At 42.9% G+C, this 14,594-nt stretch overlaps 1 long non-coding RNA gene across 1 annotated transcript; it reads left to right on the forward strand.

Annotated features, from left to right (window-relative positions):
* Nucleotides 1–1,899: 1,899 nt before the first annotated feature.
* Nucleotides 1,900–3,403, forward strand: LOC123099899 (uncharacterized). The gene is made up of 3 exons (XR_006448291.1): nt 1,900–1,982; nt 3,027–3,103; nt 3,254–3,403. It is a non-coding gene; the product is annotated as an uncharacterized lncRNA (long non-coding RNA).
* Nucleotides 3,404–14,594: the final 11,191 nt, after the last annotated feature.

Raw genomic sequence — 14,594 nt, forward strand, 5'->3', positions numbered from 1 at the left:
ACGCAAGAATGCTCTCATCATGCACAACCCCGATGACAAGCCAAGCAATTGTTTCATACTTTAGTAATCTCAAACTTTTTCAACCTTCACGCAATACATGAGCGTGAGCCATGGATATAGCACTATGGGTGGAATAGAATATAATGATGGGGGTTATGTGGAGAAGACAAAAAGGGACAAAGTCTCACATCAATGAGGCTAATCAATGAGCTATGGAGATGCCCGTCGATTGATGTTAATGCAACACTACAACAAACACCCGCGTACACCAACGCATATCTATCAACGAAGTTAGGATATGTGTTGTTTCGGATCCACCCCCACCTCCCCCACGAAGGGAAATCTCCCCGTACCCACCTCCACCTTATCTGCGCCCCTCCATCTAAATATCACACAACCAAAAAAACATTTTTTCCCTCCCGACGACCTCTCTCCCCTGATGCCTATCTGTCTCTGTCACACCACAGAGTTGTCGCCGCCAAACTCCGATTCCGGGAAGCTCCGGCGGACTCCCAACCCACTGCTCACCAGCCTGCCCCACTCCCTCTATGTTCTTCTCAGATCCTTCGCCCCGTCCACCGCGCCCCTGCACGCGTGCCCCGCAACAAGCCTAGCCGCCACGCGTCGCCGGCGTGGCTCCGGGGGCTCCGGTTTATCGCCCAGTACCCCTGCATCACCTCACGCGCGGCAGCCGGCTTGGGCTTGACATGGTACTCCGCCTCTTCTACCTCCAAAGTTGACATGTCTGGTACTGGTGTTTTTTTATTAGATCTGATTCACCATGTGTCAATCTGTACTAATTCTGGATGGGTAGTACCATGTCATGCGTTATGGTTAGACTTTACTGTTCATATGATATGCGTTCTTGGATTAGTAGTATATACTAGCAATGAGCATGACCTGTTCAATAAGATCAACGCTGTGTCTTCTTATTAAAAAAACAACTTGGTTCAAATTAGAGTGTGATAGTGTATCAGCGATATACCATATGCGACCATGTATGTCACTGAAGAATGTTGCTACAAAAATCAACATGTAAGTGCAATTATGGGTCCATGATACTAGCATAATTATTTCAAATTGATAATCCCCTTCTCAATACACTGAATCGTTATTTATTTGGTGTTAAATGTACAATATATTAAGTAAATAAGTCCTACTTGCATCCGTTCGTCCCAATATTTGTCTTTATTCTATAATCATTTATTCCATCTACACTCACAGGTTCTGACATTGTCTTTTACTATGTGTGTGCTTCTGTTGTTTCTTAACAAATCGATCTACAACACTTACGCATTGCAATCCGGAGAATCCATGAATATGCAAAAGAAGCCTTGAGTGTATAGCATGGTGAGGATTGTTTCGCTAGTTCATGTTACAGTAAGGAAAACGTGAATTTGTATCTTATTCTATTTTTTCGGTTGATGTAATATTTGTTTTCCCCTAAAAAAAGTTATATTAGTTTCAGCTTCTTATTCAGTAAAAATGTGCACACCTCAATCTCTAACTTTATGCAAAAGCTCATATGGAAATAATTCTTACACTCATGTTATCCAATATAAACTGTTAAATAATTGATAAAATTTGAACGTGAGTTGCAAGAACATCATACCTTGATATTCTCGTCATATGTATTTGAATCATATTATTGAAATCTCACCTTTAAATCAAGTTTAGTGCATTTTTTTTGAAATACGGGTACTTCTGAATTCCTGCAATCTCTGTACTAATTTGTATTTTGTGGGGAGCCACAGACGTTTCCAAAGATAGAATGATGCATGATTGGTCAGCACACAAACTCTTGGCAAGGTGCCTCTCACATCTTATCTTGTTTGTAACATATTCTCCTTAAACTGTCAAACTTATTCCTCTTGTGCACTCTGCTTCCCTGACATACATGCACACTATGGTGGTGGGATGTTACTAACAAGCATAAACAGACACCTAGGCGATCAGATACGGCGACTGTGCAAGTGTGTCAGGTACGTCGAATTCACTGATCCCAAACTATTGGATCTTACTAGGATCTCCTCTTCTCTGTAATACTTAGAACCTTCTCCTCTACCTATTCATCCCAACAGTTTGAGCATCCGGCAACCATGGTGACAAAGACGAGCATACTGGAACTGCTCTAAGTTTCCATGTTCTCGGTAAACAAGTGAACTAAGACTACCCACAATGGGAGTAACATAGGTAGTAACATCACACATATCTAGATGAAATAGATGATGTGGCAAGCAATAAATGAAGAAAGAGAGGCATGTGGTAACATAGCTAGTTACCACTAGTATGAGTAACATCACACGTATCAAGGCAAGATGAGTCTATAGCCTAATAAATGAAGTGTTGCATGTTACCACACATATGTTACTTCCCATTATAGAGGTAGTAACATAGAGTAGTAACATAGGCATGTTACTACTCTATGTTACTACCCATTGTGGCTAGTCTAAGAAAGCGAACCTATTTAATAAATGTTGGCATATACTGATATGCTGCCAGCCTGGCACTGCATTAATGTTGTGGTCTTCTAAATTGTTAGAATAATTTTAAGTAGTTTGGTAGGAGTCCATGCTAGTTTAACTAGCCAAGTTTGAGTCTAATTTTGATAGGTTGATTAGTTAGTTTTCCAATATGTCTCGTTTGCATGTCGTAAGCATTTGTGTCATGTAGTCCATATATGATTCAATGAGTTTGCATAGCTAGTAGCCTACATGTTGTACTAGTATGTCTTGGACTCAGCATGCATTACTAGTCTAGTAAAAGGGCACTGCAGTCTGAGTCGTTCTAGATGCTATTAAGTCAGAGTAGGTTTGGATTGCTTTGGCCATGTAGCAGGTCATATCATGGAACCAGGTCGTGCAAGAGTTTTTCCGCAAAAAAACAAGCTTATGTAAGAGTTTTGATATAAAAGAATAAAGAGTACCCTAAAGTTTTTTCGTTCACATGTGTTCTGCTATTTTGATGCCATCGATTCAGTGAGCACAACCGAACATAGATTACTAATGCATTTGCCAAATCAGCAGGTTACAGAGACTAGATTGTTCCAAGTCGATGTTGCTGGCGCTAAAACATATTAGTGCCAAGCTGGATTTACTAGGAGGTATTTACGGATAGTAGTTCTATATTGCGTGAATGATTCTTCACCAGATCGAATGGAAAGTTTGGAGTATTAATAGCATTACTTGACTACATTTTATTATCTTACACATGCTCAATGTTACAAAATTCTAGGAAAATCCTCTGTATGCAGGGATGCATGTGCATAAATTGTCTTTCAAGTTCAACTACAAGCATGGCAATAGCGTCCGCAAGACTACTAGTTCTATGAAGAATAGAACAACCAATAGAAGGCAAAGCATCGACACAAGTAAAGAAATCTTGGATAACTCCTTTTCCAATAATGTTACCACTACCAATTCGGAATTTTTTCGTATGTAAGGTAGGGGATTCTTTAGTAGGAGCATCAAAATTTCCATGATATTATTATTATCCTTATCGACAATAATTTCCCCAATTTCAGTCATAACGGCAGAAAGTGCACAGAGCAAAAAGAAAGAGGAAGGCAAAAGGGAAAGAGAGAGAGCGAATAAAACGGCAAGGGTGAAGTGGGGGACAGGAAAACGAGAGGCAAGTGGCAAATAATGTAATGCGGGAGATAAGGATTTGTGATGGGTACTTGGTATGTTGACTTTTGCGTAGACTCCCCGGCAACGGCGCCAGAAATCCTGTTTGGTACCTCTTGAGCACTGCGTTGGTACCTCTTGAGCACCTACACAAACAAATAAATCCTCGCAACCAACGCGATAAGGGGTTGTCAATCCCTACATGGTCACATACGAGAGTGAGATCTGATAGATATGATAGGATAATATTTTTGGTATTTTTATGATAAAGATGCAAAGTAAAGAAAGTAAAATAAAAACTGCGCCAGAAATAGCTTGTTGTCGGAAGATTAATATGATGGAAAATAGACCCGGGGGCCATAGGTTTCACTAGTTGCTTCTCTCAAGAGCATAAGTATTTATGGTGGGTGAACAAATTACTGTTGAACAATTGACAGAATTGAGCATAGTTATGAGAATATCTAGGTATGATCATGTATATAGGAATCACGTCCGAGACAAGTAGGCCGACTCCTGCCTGCATCTACTACTATTACTCCACACATCGACCGCTATCCAGCATGCATCTAGAGTATTAAGTTCATAAGAACAGAGTAACGCTTTAAGCAAGATGACATGATGTAGAGGGATAAACTCATGCAATATGATATAAACCCCATCTTGTTATCCTCGATGGCAACAATACAATACGTGCCTTACTGCCCCTACTGTCACTGGGAAAGGACACCGCAAGATTGAACCCAAAGATCAGCACTTCTCCCATTGCAAGAAAGATCAATCTAGTAGGCCAAACCAAATTGATAATTCGAAGAGACTTGCAAAGGTAACCAATCATACATAAAATAATTTAGACGATTCAAATATTGTTCATAGATAAACTTGATCATAAACCCACAATTCATCGGTCTCAACAAACACACCGCAAAAGAAGATTACATCGAATAGATCTCCACAAGAGAGGGGGAGAACATTGTATTGAGATCTAAAAAGAGACAAGAAGCCATCTAGCTAATAACTATGGACCTGAAGGTCTGAGGTAAACTACTCACGCTTCATCGGAGAGGCTATGGTGTTGATGTAGAAGCCCTCCGTGATCGATGCCCCCTCCGGCGGAGCTCCGGAACAAGCCCCAAGATGGGATCTCACGGGTACAGAAGGTTGCGGCGGTGGAATTAGGTTTTTGGCTCCGTATCTGGTAGTTTGGGGGTACGTAGGTATATATAGGAGGAAGGAGTAGGTCGGTGGAGCAACGTGGGGCCCATGATGGTGGAGGGCGCGCCTGGGGGGTAGGCGCGCCCCCTACCTCGTGGCTTCCTGGTTGAAGTCTTGACGTAGGGTCCAAGTCCTCTGGATCACGTTCGTTCCGAAAATCACGTCTCGAAGGTTTCATTCCATTTGGACTCCCTTTGATATTCTTTTTCTGCGAAACTCTGAAATAGGCAAAAAAACAGCAATCCTGGGCTTGGCCTCCGGTTAATAGGTTAGTCCCAAAAATAATATAAAAGTGTATAATAAAGCCCAATAATGTCCAAAACAGAATATAATATAGCATGGAACAATCAAAAATTATAGATACGTTGGAGACGTATCAATCCACAATATTTATGCTCATGGTTTGGGGGTTTTCAAAAGAGAAGGATATCACCTTGAAAGCATGTCCTTGTGCGTCCTTCACATTTCCGAAGTTGTAGCAAATGAGTTTTAGAAGTGCATCGGTCAAAAGTGGCTCGCTCTCAAGAGCTCGAATGGTCAACTCACGTGAAGTGGAAGTCGACACGAAGTCCAAGTATCCTACACATGCACACAACAAAACAAAGAACGTATGCGCATGATAGATAAACACATCAACCATCATGATGGTTCTCTTCGCTTGCACATAACCATTAGGAGCACAAGTGCATGAATAATATGATGCAACAATGGCTATATTCATGGCACTAGGTATCTGGTTCAAATAGGTAAGACAAGCATACTTCACAAGAAATATGTCAAAATCTCCAAATATTGCTGAGAATGCTCTGGGGGCAATCTTATTAGCAAGACTAAAAGCATTGTTGCACTCAATACATGTCAAATCATCTAGAATGAGAGAAGCAACACATGGAGATATATGAAAAGAAGCAATAACAATCATGTGCAAAGCATGTAGATGGTTGTCATCAACTGCATGAAATGAGCAAGTATGAATCATCGGTGATGCAACAAGGCAAGAAATCATAGTGATCAAGTCATGCAAACTATTGGAGCGAAGATGCAACACACTATAGGAAATACTGGCAATCATGTCATGTGTGCAAATAATAGGCATAGACAATGCACATGACATATCGCAAGCACGAACACAAAGCAAGATCATAGTATCATCATAGGGATGGGTCATAGGTGGAACATGGCAATAACAAGCAATATCTGAAGGAAATATGCCCTAGAGGCAATAATAAAGTATTATTTATTTCCTTGTATCATGATAAATGTTTATTATTCATGCTAGAATTGTATTAACCGGAAACATAATACATGTGTGAATATATAGACAAACAGAGTGTCACTAGTATGCCTCTACTTGACTAGCTCGTTAATCAAAGATGGTTATGTTTCCTAGCCATAGACATAAGTTGTCATTTGATTAACGAGATCACCTCATTAGGAGAATGACGTGATTGACTTGACCCATTCCGTTAGCTTAGCACTCGATCGTTTAGTATGTTGCTATTGCTTTCTTCATGACTTATACATGTTCCTATGACTATGAGATTATGCAACTCCCGTTTACCGGAGGAACACTTTGTGTGCTACCAAACGTCACAACGTAAATGGGTGATTATAAAGGTGCTCTACAGGTGTCTCCAAAGGTACTTGTTGGGTTGGCGTATTTCGAGATTAGGATTTGTCACTCCAATTGTCGGAGAGGTATCTCTGGGCCCACTCGGTAATGCACATCACTATCAGCCTCGCAAGCATTGTGACTAATGAGTTAGTTGCGGGATGATGTGTTACGGAACGTGTAAAGAGACTTGCCGGTAACGAGATTGAACTAGGTATCGAGATACCGACGATCAAATCTCGGGCAAGTAACATACCGGTGACAAAGGGAATAACGTATGTTGTTATGCGGTCTGACCGATAAAGATCTTCGTAGAATATGTGGGAGCCAATATGGGAATCTAGGTCCCGCTATTGGTTATTGACCGGAGACGTGTCTCGGTCATGTCTACATAGTTCTCGAACCCGTAGGGTCCGCACGCTTAACGTTACGATGACAGTTTTATTGAGTTTTGATGTACCGAAGGAGTTCGGAGTCCCGGATGAGATCGGGGATATGACGAGGAGTCTCGAAATGGTCGAGATGTAAAAATCGATATATTGGACGACTATATTCGGACTTCGGAAAGGTTCCGAGTGATTCGAATATTTTTCGGAGTACCGGAGAGTTACGGGAATTCGTATTGGGCCTTAATGGGCCATACGGGAAAGGAGAGAAATGCCTCAAAAGGTGGCCGCACCCCTCCCCATGGTCTGGTCCGAATTGGACTAGGGAAGGGGGGCGCACCCTTCCTTCTTTCTCCTTCCCCCTTCCCTTCTCCTACTCCCACAAGGAAAGGAGGAGTCCTACTCCCGGTGGGAGTAGGACTCCCCCCTATGGCGCGCCTCTCCCCTTGGCCGGCTGCCTCCCCCTTGCTCCTTTATATACGGGGGCAGGGGGCACCCCAGAGACACAACAATTGATCCTTGAGATCTCTTAGCCGTGTGCGGTGCCCCCCTCCACCATATTACACCTCGATAATACCGTTGCGGAGCTTAGGCGAAGCCCTGCGTCGGTGGAACATCATCAGCGTCACCACGCCGTCGTGCTGACGAAACTCTCCCTCAACACTCGGCTGGATCGGAGTTCGAGGGACGTCATCGAGCTGAACGTGTGTAGAACTCGGAGGTGCCGTACGTTCGGTACTTGATCGGTCAGATTGTGAAGACGTACGACTACATCAACCGCGTTGTGATAACGCTTCCGCTGTCGGTCTACGAGGGTACGTGGACAACACTCTCCCCTCTCGTTGCTATGCATCACCATGATCTTGCGTGTGCGTAGGAAATTTTTTGAAATTACTACATTTCCCAACAGTGGTATCAGAGCCTGGTTTTATGCGTTGATGCTATGCACGAGTAGAACACAAGTGAGTTGTGGGCGATATAAGTCATACTGCTTACCAGCATGTCATACTTTGGTTCAGCGGTATTGTGAGATGAAGCGGCCCGCACCGACATTACACGTACGCTTACGCGAGACTGGTTTCACCGTTGCAAGCACTCGTTGCTTAAAGGTGACCGGCGGGTGTCTGTCTCTCTCACTTTAGTTGAACCGAGTGTGGCTACGCCCGGTCCTTGCGAAGGTTAAAACAACACCAACTTGACAAACTATCGTTGTGGTTTTGATGCGTAGGTAAGAACGGTTCTTGCTAAGCCCGTAGCAGCCACGTAAAACATGCAACAAAGTAGTAGAGGACGTCTAACTTGTTTTTGCAGGGCATGTTGTGATGTGATATGGTCAAGACATGATGTGATATAATGTGTTGTATGAGATGATCATGTTTTGTAACCGAGTTATCGGCAACTGGCAGGAGCCATATGGTTGTCGCTTTATTGTATGAGATGCAATCGCCATGTAATAGTTTCACTTTATCACTAAGCGGTAGCGATAGTCGTAAAAGCAATAAGTTGGCAAGACGACAACGATGCTACGATGGAGATCAAGGTGTCGCGCCGGTGACGATGGTGATCATGACGGTGCTTCGGAGATGGAGATCACAAGCACGGTGCTTCAGAGATGGAGATCACAAGCACAAGATGATGATGTCCATATCATATCACTTATATTGATTGCATGTGATGTTAATCCTTTATGCATCTTATCTTGCTTTGTTTGACGGTAGCATTATAAGATGATCCTTCACTAAATTATCAAAGTATAAGTGTTCTCCCTGAGTATGCACCGTTGCGAAAGTTCTTCGTGCTGAGACACCACATGATGATCGGGTGTGATAGGCTCTACGTTCAAATACAACGGGTGCAAAACAGTTGCACACGCGAAATACTCAGGTTAAACTTGACGAGCCTAGCATATACAGATATGGCCTCGGAACACGGAGACCGAAAGGTCGAGCGTGAATCATATAGTAGATATGATCAACATAGTGATGTTCACCATTGTAACTACTCCATCTCACGTGATGATCGGACATGGTTTAGTTGATATGGATCACGTGATCACTTAGAGGATTAGAGGGATGTCTATCTAAGTGGGAGTTCTTAAGTAATATGATTAATTGAACTTGAATTTATCATGAACTTAGTACCTGATAGTATTTTGCTTGTCTATGTTAATTGTAGATAGATGGCCCGTGTTGTTGTTCCGTTGAATTTTAATGCGTTTCTTGAGAAAGCAAAGTTGAAAGATGATGGTAGCAATTACACGGACTGGGTCCGTAACTTGAGGATTATCCTCATTGCTGCACAGAAGAATTACGTCCTGGAAGCACCGCTGGGTGCCAGGCCTGCTGCAGGAGCAACACCAGATGTTATGAACGTCTGGCAGAGCAAAGCTGATGACTACTCGATAGTTCAGTGTGCCATGCTTTACGGCTTAGAACCGGGTCTTCAACGACGTTTTGAACGTCATGGAGCATATGAGATGTTCCAGGAGTTGAAGTTAATATTTCAAGCAAATGCCCGAATTGAGAGATATGAAGTCTCCAATAAGTTCTTCAGCTGCAAGATGGAAGAGAATAGTTCTGTCAGTGAGCATATACTCAAAATGTCTGGGTATAACAATCACTTGATTCAACTGGGAGTTAATCTTCCGGATGATAGCGTTATTGACAGAATTCTTCAATCACTGCCACCAAGCTACAAGAGCTTCGTGATGAACTATAATATGCAAGGGATGAGTAAGACAATTCCCGAGCTCTTCGCAATGCTAAAGGCTGCGGAGGTAGAAATCAAAAAGGAGCATCAAGTGTTGATGGTCAATAAGACCACCAGTTTCAAGAAAAAGGGTAAAGGGAAGAAGAAAGGGAACTTCAAGAAGAACAGCAAACAAGTTGCTGCTCAGGAGAAGAAACCCAAGTCTGGACCTAAGCCTGAAACTGAGTGCTTCTACTGCAAGCAAACTGGTCACTGGAAGCGGAACTGCCCAAAGTATTTGGCGGATAAGAAGGATGGCAAGGTGAACAAAGGTATATGTGATATACATGTTATTGATGTGTACCTTACTAATGCTCGCAGTAGGACCTGGGTATTTGATACTGGTTCTATTGCTAATATTTGCAACTCGAAACAGGGGCTACGGATTAAGCGAAGATTGGCTAAAGACGAGGTGACGATGCGCGTGGGAAATGGTTCCAAAGTCGATGTGATCGCGGTCGGCACGCTACCTCTACATCTACCTTCGGGATTAGTTTTAGACCTAAATAATTGTTATTTGGTGCCAGCGTTGAGCATGAACATTATATCTGGATCTTGTTTGATGCGAGACGGTTATTCATTTAAATCAAAGAATAATGGTTGTTCTATTTATATGAGTAATATCTTTTATGGTCATGCACCCTTGAAGAATGGTCTATTTTTGTTGAATCTCGATAGTAATGATACACATATTCATAATATTGAAACCAAAAGATGCAGAGTTGATAATGATAGTGCAACTTATTTGTGGCACTGCCGTTTAGGTCATATCGGTGTAAAGCGCATGAAGAAACTCCATACTGATGGACTTTTGGAACCACTTGATTATGAATCACTTGGTACTTGCGAACCGTGCCTCATGGGCAAGATGACTAAAACACCGTTCTCCGGAACTATGGAGAGAGCAACAGATTTGTTGGAAATCATACATACAGATGTATGTGGTCCGATGAATGTTGAGGCTCGTGGCGGATATCGTTATTTTCTCACCTTCACAGATGATTTAAGCAGATATGGGTATATCTACTTAATGAAACATAAGTCTGAAACATTTGAAAAGTTCAAAGAATTTCAGAGTGAAGTTGAAAATCATCGTAACAAGAAAATAAAGTTTCTACGATCAGATCGTGGAGGAGAATATTTGAGTTACGAGTTTGGTCTACATTTGAAACAATGCGGAATAGTTTCGCAACTCACGCCACCCGGAACACCACAGCGTAATGGTGTGTCCGAACGTCGTAATCGCACTTTACTAGATATGGTGCGATCTATGATGTCTCTTACTGATTTACCGCTATCGTTTTGGGGTTATGCTTTAGAGACGGCTGCATTCACGTTAAATAGGGCACCATCAAAATCCGTTGAGACGACGCCTTATGAACTGTGGTTTGGCAAGAAACCAAAGTTGTCGTTTCTTAAAGTTTGGGGCTGCGATGCTTATGTGAAGAAACTTCAACCTGATAAGCTCGAACCCAAATCGGAGAAATGTGTCTTCATAGGATACCCAAAGGAGACTGTTGGGTATACCTTCTATCACAGATCCGAAGGCAAAACTTTTGTTGCTAAATTCGGAAATTTTCTAGAGAAGGAGTTTCTCTCGAAAGAAGTGAGTGGGAGGAAAGTAGAACTTGATGAGGTAACTATACCTGCTCCCTTATTGGAAAGTAGTTCATCACAGAAACCAGTTTCTGAGACACCTACACCAATTAGTGAGGAAGTTAATGATGATGATCATGAAACTTCAGATCAAGTTATTACTGAACCTCGTAGATCAACCAGAGTAAGATCCGCACCAGAGTGGTACGGTAATCCTGTTCTGGAAGTTATGTTACTAGACCATGACGAACCTACGAACTATGAAGAAGCGATGGTGAGCCCAGATTCCGCAAAATGGCTTGAGGCCATGAAATCTGAGATGGGATCCATGTATGAGAACAAAGTATGGACTTTGGTTGACTTGCCCAATGATCGGCAAGCCATTGAAAATAAATGGATCTTCAAGAAGAAGACTGACGCTGATGGTAATATTACTGTCTATAAAGCTCAACTTGTTGCGAAAGGTTTTCGACAAGTTCAAGGGATTGACTACGATGAGACCTTCTCACCCGTAGCGATGCTTAAGTCTGTCCGAATCATGTTAGCAATTGCCGCATTTTATGATTATGAAATTTGGCAAATGGATGTCAAAACTGCATTCCTGAATGGATTTCTGGAAGAAGAGTTGTATATGATGCAACCAGAAGGTTTTGTCGATCCAAAGGGAGCTAACAAAGTGTGCAAGCTCCAGCGATCCATTTATGGACTGGTGCAAGCCTCTCGGAGTTGGAATAAACGCTTTGATAGTGTGATCAAAGCATTTGGTTTTATACAGACTTTTGGAGAAGCCTGTATTTACAAGAAAGTGAGTGGGAGCTCTGTAGCATTTCTGATATTATATTGGATGACATATTACTGATTGGAAATGATATAGAATTTCTGGATAGCATAAAGGGATACTTGAATAAGAGTTTTTCAATGAAAGACCTCGGTGAAGCTGCGTATATATTGGGCATCAAGATCTATAGAGATAGATCAAGACGCTTAATTGGACTTTCACAAAGCACATACCTTGACAAAGTTTTGAAGAAGTTCAAAATGGATCAAGCAAAGAAAGGATTCTTGCCTGTGTTGCAAGGTGTGAAGTTGAGTAAGACTCAATGCCCGACCACTGCAGAAGATAGAGAGAAGATGAAAGATGTCCCCTATGCTTCAGCCATAGGCTCTATCATGTATGCAATGCTGTGTACCAGACCTGATGTATGCCTTGCTATAAGTCTAGCAGGAAGGTACCAAAGTAATCCAGGAGTGGATCACTGGACAGCGGTCAAGAACATCCTGAAATACCTGAAAAGGACTAAGGATATGTTTCTCGTATATGGAGGTGACAAAGAGCTCATCGTAAATGGTTACGTTGATGCAAGCTTTGACACTGATCCGGACGATTCTAAATCGCAAACCGGATACGTATTTACATTGAACGGTGGAGCTGTCAGTTGGTGCAGTTCTAAACAAAGCGTCGTGGCGGGATCTACATGTGAAGCGGAGTACATAGCTGCTTCGGAAGCAGCAAATGAAGGAGTCTGGATGAAGGAGTTCATATCCGATCTAGGTGTCATACCTAGTGCATCGGGTCCTATGAAAATCTTTTGTGACAATACTGGTGCAATTGCCTTGGCAAAGGAATCCAGATTTCACAAGAGAACCAAGCACATCAAAAGACGCTTCAATTCCATCCGGGATTTAGTCCAGGTGGGAGACATAGAAATTTGCAAGATACATACGGATCTGAATGTTGCAGACCCGTTGACTAAGCCTCTTCCACGAGCAAAACATGATCAGCACCAAGGCTCCATGGGTGTAAGAATCATTACTGTGTAATCTAGATTATTGACTCTAGTGCAAGTGGGAGACTGAAGGAAATATGCCCTAGAGGCAATAATAAAGTATTATTTATTTCCTTGTATCATGATAAATGTTTATTATTCATGCTAGAATTGTATTAACCGGAAACATAATACATGTGTGAATATATAGACAAACAGAGTGTCACTAGTATGCCTCTACTTGACTAGCTCGTTAATCAAAGATGGTTATGTTTCCTAGCCATAGACATAAGTTGTCATTTGATTAACGAGATCACCTCATTAGGAGAATGACGTGATTGACTTGACCCATTCCGTTAGCTTAGCACTCGATCGTTTAGTATGTTGCTATTGCTTTCTTCATGACTTATACATGTTCCTATGACTATGAGATTATGCAACTCCCGTTTACCGGAGGAACACTTTGTGTGCTACCAAACGTCACAACGTAAATGGGTGATTATAAAGGTGCTCTACAGGTGTCTCCAAAGGTACTTGTTGGGTTGGCGTATTTCGAGATTAGGATTTGTCACTCCAATTGTCGGAGAGGTATCTCTGGGCCCACTCGGTAATGCACATCACTATAAGCCTTGCAAGCATTGTGACTAATGAGTTAGTTGCGGGATGATGTGTTACGGAACGAGTAAAGAGACTTGCCGGTAACGAGATTGAACTAGGTATCGAGATACCGACGATCAAATCTCGGGCAAGTAACATACCGGTGACAAAGGGAACAACGTATGTTGTTATGCGGTCTGACCGATAAAGATCTTCGTAGAATATGTGGGAGCCAATATGGGCATCCAGGTCCCGCTATTGGTTATTGACCGGAGACGTGTCTCGGTCATGTCTACATAGTTCTCGAACCCGTAGGGTCCGCACGCTTAACGTTACGATGACAGTTTTATTGAGTTTTGATGTACCGAAGGAGTTCGGAGTCCCGGATGAGATCGGGGATATGACGAGGAGTCTCGAAATGGTCGAGACGTAAAAATCGATATATTGGACGACTATATTCGGACTTCGAAAAGGTTCCGAGTGATTCGAGTATTTTTCGGAGTACCGGAGAGTTACGGGAATTCGTATTGGGCCTTAATGGGCCATACGGGAAAGGAGAGAAAGGCCTCAAAAGGTGGCCGCACCCCTCCCCATGGTCTAGTCCGAATTGGACTAGGGAAGGGGGGCGCACCCTTCCTTCTTTCTCCTTCCCCCTTCCCTTCTCCTACTCCCACAAGGAAAGGAGGAGTCCTACTCCCGGTGGGAGTAGGACTCCCCCTATGGCGCGCCTCTCCCCTTGGCCGGCTGCCTCCCCCTTGCTCCTTTATATACGGGGGCAGGGGGGCACCCCAGAGACACAACAATTGATCCTTGAGATCTCTTAGCCGTGTGCGGTGCCCCCTCCACCATATTACACCTCGATAATACCGTTGCGGAGCTTAGGCGAAGCCCTGCGTCGGTGGAACATCATCATCGTCACCACGCCGTCGTGCTGACGAAACTCTCCCTCAACACTCGGCTGGATCGGAGTTCGAGGGACGTCATCGAGCTGAACGTGTGTAGAACTCGGAGGTGCCGTACGTTCGGTACTTGATCGGTCGGATCGTGAAGA

Source organism: Triticum aestivum, chromosome 4D (assembly GCF_018294505.1).
Source record: "Triticum aestivum cultivar Chinese Spring chromosome 4D, IWGSC CS RefSeq v2.1, whole genome shotgun sequence".
NCBI lineage: Eukaryota > Viridiplantae > Streptophyta > Magnoliopsida > Poales > Poaceae > Triticum > Triticum aestivum.